This window comes from Rhinopithecus bieti, unplaced genomic scaffold, assembly GCF_001698545.2.
Source record: "Rhinopithecus bieti isolate Rb0 unplaced genomic scaffold, ASM169854v2 scaffold_763, whole genome shotgun sequence".
Taxonomy (NCBI): Eukaryota; Metazoa; Chordata; class Mammalia; order Primates; family Cercopithecidae; genus Rhinopithecus; species Rhinopithecus bieti.
Window position 1 is genome coordinate 1,991,390 of NW_016803270.1, and position 5,556 is coordinate 1,996,945.

Below are 5,556 nucleotides of genomic sequence, written 5' to 3' on the forward strand. Positions count from 1 at the left end.
TATTTCAAAGTATAGTAGTAAGAAAACCTCAGAGTAGCTTCATCACAAATACTGAGCTGTCGTTACTGGGAAATCCAAACAGTCCTGCATCAGAACCTGTTTTCCTGATTAACCCAATAATAAAATAGAGCAAAGGCTGGCTTTCTTGCTAAACAGGTTTCACTTTCTTATTATCATCCTAGTCTCTGTGGCTTGGTAACAAGAAACCTTAATGTGTTCACATTTATCTCTTCATAACAAATGTCTATGACATAGTTTGGTGGGGAGGAAATGAAAACGCAAGCACAGAAATCAGGGCTTGGTGAGGTTCAAAAACTCCAAAATTTTCATTCTAACTAAATGAGTTGGGTATATATTTCCATTATCAATGAAAGGGGAAGGGGTATTTTAAATGAATCATATTGGAGAAAGAATGAATGGACACAGATGCACTTATGCTTGCCTAGTTGTTGGAAATAATATTTTTGAATACAAAGAATTAGGATAATCAAATCACCATCTTCATCACTTTAATTTTCTTAATTTTAAACATGATGGCAGCCTCATCACTGTCCTCTAATTTGAAATTTGTTAAGCATGAGCATGTGCTTAAGTGCTGGTATCTTTCACTTGAAATGTGTAAAATTATAACTGGGACGAGGAGGTCTTTAGAAAATACTGTAAGACTGTTAGATATTTTGTAGGAATGTGAGATTAAATTCTCTAACCCAGATTTTGAGTTAAAGAAAAAAAATCCTCATTTCTTACTGAAGAATTTAAAACTAGTTTATGTATTTACATATATATATATTTTTAAATTACCTACACTGTGAAAAGGTACCTTTAAACTAGTAGTTAGGCATTGTTTTATGGACATAAAACAAGCAAAACTGAGTACGTTGAATGAAAATTTAGAAATAAACCATCCCATTCCTGAGGAATATGAATTACTAAAGTTTTAGTCTGAAATGACTAGATGATATAATGATATATAGCTTGAGAACTGATAATAGCAAGTAAATGAAAGTCAATTTATTCAGAGAATTGAATGGGAAACTAATATCATTTAAGCCTTTTCTATAAAAAACCATCAGCTTTATGAATCACAAAATTAAAGAATAAATAATACTAAGATAAAAGTTTCCCCATTATATTACAGAGAAAACCATGTTCTGAGCTATGGACTTTTATACCTGGATGTCTACTCTGAGGCCATCAAAAGAACTCACTCATAGATCAGTGTGCCTCATTTCATGGTCTGCCTTGGATTCCCACATGCCCACTGATCCAAAGTCTGTGGAATAAGGAGGCATCTTTCAGCAAAGAAGGCAGACATGAAAGTGTACATTGTGATCTAATTGTTACGAAGTTGAAGAACTGGCCAAACTGATGTATGTTGACAGGAATCAAAACGGGGGCCACCTGTGGAGGGTGGACAGTGTTATCTGAAAAGTTGCAGGGGAGATTATCTGTGTTAATGGACATGAGCCATACATTGAGAGGGCTGCTGGCTACTGAAAGGAATATAAAATTTTAAAAATTTGTGAAATCATGCAGTTAACATCTGCATACTTCACTATATTTTAAGTTTTTATTAATATAAAAGAATAAGAAAACAGAATAGTATTCCTGTTAATAATAGAGAAAAGTATGTTTTATTTACAAATTTCTCCCTCTAGCCAATCATACAATTGACCAATTCAGGGTGCCCGCTGCTGGTTGGATGCCAGGCGGAATGTCAGGGTGTTCTCTGGTGTCTGTTGTGGCTGTGGGATCCGCAGTTACTGGGTGGAGCCCTATAGTGGCTGTGGTGCCATGGAGGGGCTGCGATCTTCTGTGGAGCTGGACCCTGCGCTGACTCCTGGGAAGCTGGATGAGGAGATGGTGGGGCTGCACCCTATGACCCGAGTCCTCAAATCACTTTCCACAGCCTCGATGGGAAGACAGTGGTGTGTCCACACCTCACGGGCTTACTGCTGAGTCTCTTACTTTTATTGACTTGTCTCTTAGGAACTGACTGTGTAAGAGGTGAAAGGCAACTTGCAGAAACACTGCATTCACAGGTGAAAGAGGAATGCCAGCTCACTGACAAGAAAACAGATTGTAGAGACTGAGGCATCTTTAAAAGATGTCAGAGTACAGAAAAAGTCTTTCAACACCCCGGCTTTGTAGATGCTTACAAGAAGGTGAATAGCACCAATGCGATGCTGATGGAGAAATTCACGTCCCTGATTTAAGAACTGAAAGAAGAGAGATCCAGACTCTCCAGGCAACAAGAGGAGCTGGTAGAGATGCTAACAACACTGGAGGCCCTGGGAGAGGCCATGAGAGTCACCCAGTCACAAGGAGCTTTTCCACACCTGCCAGGCAGCTGAGAGCCAAGCCCTGCTGCTCCCTCCCCGACGAGGGGGCTGGGTCTTAGAGCAGCACTGTTCTCTGCCCTCCACTCAGGCCTCCCGAGCTGCCAGGCTCTGTTCCCACACTGACTCCATCTGAGCAGTCCTTGAGGTCACTGGATCCGGGGTACCCCGCCCCTGGCCTGGAGTTCCTCCTCCTTCTCACTGTAACACCGCAGCCAGCTCCTCAATGGGCGCTGCCTCCAAATCTAAAGAATACGGAGGTCCTGAAGCACACCAAGAAATGGGGGACTTTCTCTTCACAGAAAGTTTGAATTCTGTCTCAATGAGACAGAATGCCATACTTGAGCACCTCATCTTTTGCTCAAATTGAAATGTCATCAAACTGTATTTCTGAAGTCAATGATCTGTAAATATGATTTATGTATTAATCTCCTAAGTAAACAATTTATATTTTACCATCTACATAATTATTGTATTATGTTTTAAAAATATATTTAGTTTATCAATAAAGACATTCAGTACTCAATAGCAATTTTTTTTCTGGAGTTTTATTCCCAACAATTCCAAGTCATAAGTTAAAGTGCCAGTTTTTGGCCTGAGTATTTGTTGAAAATGTTATGCAAAGGGAGATTTATTTGGGGGATAAAGTGAAAGGAATGTTTAGAGAAAAGATTTTTTTTTTTTGGAGATGGAGTCTCGCTCTGTTGTCCAGGCTAGAGTGCAGTACCGTGATCTCGACTCACTGCAACCTCTGCCGCCTGGGTTCAAGCAATTCTCCTGCCTCAACCTCCCGAGTAGCTGGGATTACAGGTGCACGCTGCCACATCCAGCTAATTTTTTGTATTTTAGTAGAGATGGGCTTTCACCATGTTGGCCAGGCTGGCCTTGAACTCCTGAGCTCAGGTAATGCACTTGCCTTGGCCTCCCAAAGTGCTAGGATTACAGCCGTGAGCCACCGCACCTAGCCAAGAGATTTTTTTTTTAAACTTTTATTTTAGGTTTGGGGGTACAGGTGAAGTTTTGTGACACAGGTAAACAGGTGACATGTGGGTTTGTTTCCTCACCCAGGTATTAAGCCTAGTACCATATAGTTATTTTTTCTGCCTCTCTCCCTCTTCCCACCCTCCGCCATCAAGTAGAGCCCTAGAAATTGAAAGCCTTCTAATCGACTCCAAAGTTAAAAACAGTAACATCAGATAACTTCTTCCAGTACAATTGCTCTGTAGGTGGAGAGATGGATTTCTGGTATTTCCTGCTTCTCCATCTTCACAGAATCTTTATTTCATTCTTTTAAATAATTTCTGTGTCATTGTTGATGATGCATTTTGTTCATATGTCATTTTCCCTATTTTTGTCAGTTCTTTGTGTTTAACTTTAGGTCTTTGAGCATATTTCAGATAGTTGCTTTAATGTCTTCATCTAGTGAGTCCAATACTGAAAGCTAGTAGGAATTTACTTCATTCTTTTGAAGGGATGGTAGTTTTTTTGTTTGTTGTTTGTTTTAAATGCTTTGTGGTATTCATTTGAAAACTGGGCATGTGAAAAAACAAACACCTCTCCCAGTCTTTGAAGACTGGTGTAGAAGATCTTCACTAATTAGCAGGCCCCTGAGTTTTGGGATCAGCTTGTCTTCGTGGGTATTTTCTAGGAATGTGTCCTGCCGGGGCTTTACTGTGCCTTTTCCTCCCCAGTTTCTTTCATATAGATGACTGCTTAGATGTGTTAATTTTCCAGAGTCCCACCCCAGCTTTTTTTTAGGCCTCACATGTTCTATTATATCCTTCTGCCCATAATTTCTGTGCCTAGACATACATATATCTGCTTTCCCCCTGCATTTTCCATGTGGCATGGTGCCTACCACTGCCTTTCACTGTTTCCACAGCTTAAGATCCACACTGAGCCCTGAATCCAACAAGACAGAAACCAGTCCCTGTGGGAGCCCACAGATAGGTTTGAATGTGACAAATATTCTCTATTCTGCTTCTTCTGGTTTGAGGGAGAAGACTGGGAATTGGGCTGCTTACTCCTAACTGCCTCGTGCCTCATTGGTGGGGCAAGGGCAAATGAAAATGCCATAAAATTTCCTATGTATATATTTAATGTTTCCATTAGGGAACAAGGGCTGAAGCTTCCTAGTCTTCCATCTTCTTTATGTCATTCCTCAAAACCAATGTAAATCTTGTAACTGTATAAAGTGTTTATTATCAAATACTACTAGTTTTCCCTTAAATCTTACCAATGGAAGGTACCTCTATAAATTCCTTAGCTTTATTTCTTGCTTCTAAGTAAGACTGTACATGATAATGACGCCTGTTAAATTAAAATCTTGGAAATCTTTGAGCAAGGGTATACAAGCATGACCCGAGGCTCTCTGAAACTTTTCTCTCTTCTTTCCAGACCTATTTGAAACCTTGTTTCTCCATACTAGTGATGCTAACTCTAAAGGTAACCAGATGCAAATAAGAGTTTACAACCCAGCTCATAATCCACATCCATTAATCAGGACCATGCCCTATTTGGTGTTTTTCTCTATATATCTTTTAACCCCTTTAATTTCTGCTTTGAACAACTCTCTAAACTTACACCTGTATGGTGCATTCTTCCCTTGCCAGTAAGCAATACATTCAGTTTGTTTTAAAACTGCTGTTTGGCCACCCTTTTTATATTGCTTCTTACATGCCTCATATCTTCATAGCACTTTTACAATTACTCTCCAATTGATCTTATAACTGGTGGTTATAATGCTTTTCCCAAGACCTTTAAGGTCAATTATCCTTCCCCTAGGAGACAAATACAGTGTGCCCACTTTGGAAATAGAAAACCTAACCTGGCAGTACAATGGTTAAATTATAAGATCCAACGTATACCCTCAAAACAGAAGCTGTTCTTCTGTCCACATCTAAAATTTAGGGCTTCTTATTCATCTCATTTTGTTCTGCAAATGCTCTGTGGTTGATTAGTTTAAATTTACAGACAAGTTGCTAAAATAATTCAAAGACTTTCCACATGCCCATCACCTTGGAGCTCAATCCAGGTTTTCCATCTTGCTTATCTATACCTATTTCACACTCCAAACATGTAAAACCCCGCTCCCACTCTTCATCATACCTTTACTTATTTATTCAACCTCAGTATATACATAAAGTGTTTTCAGAATTGTTAACCTGGACTTACAAGAAACAAATTTAATGACTAGAGTTCAGTTTTTTTTTTTTTA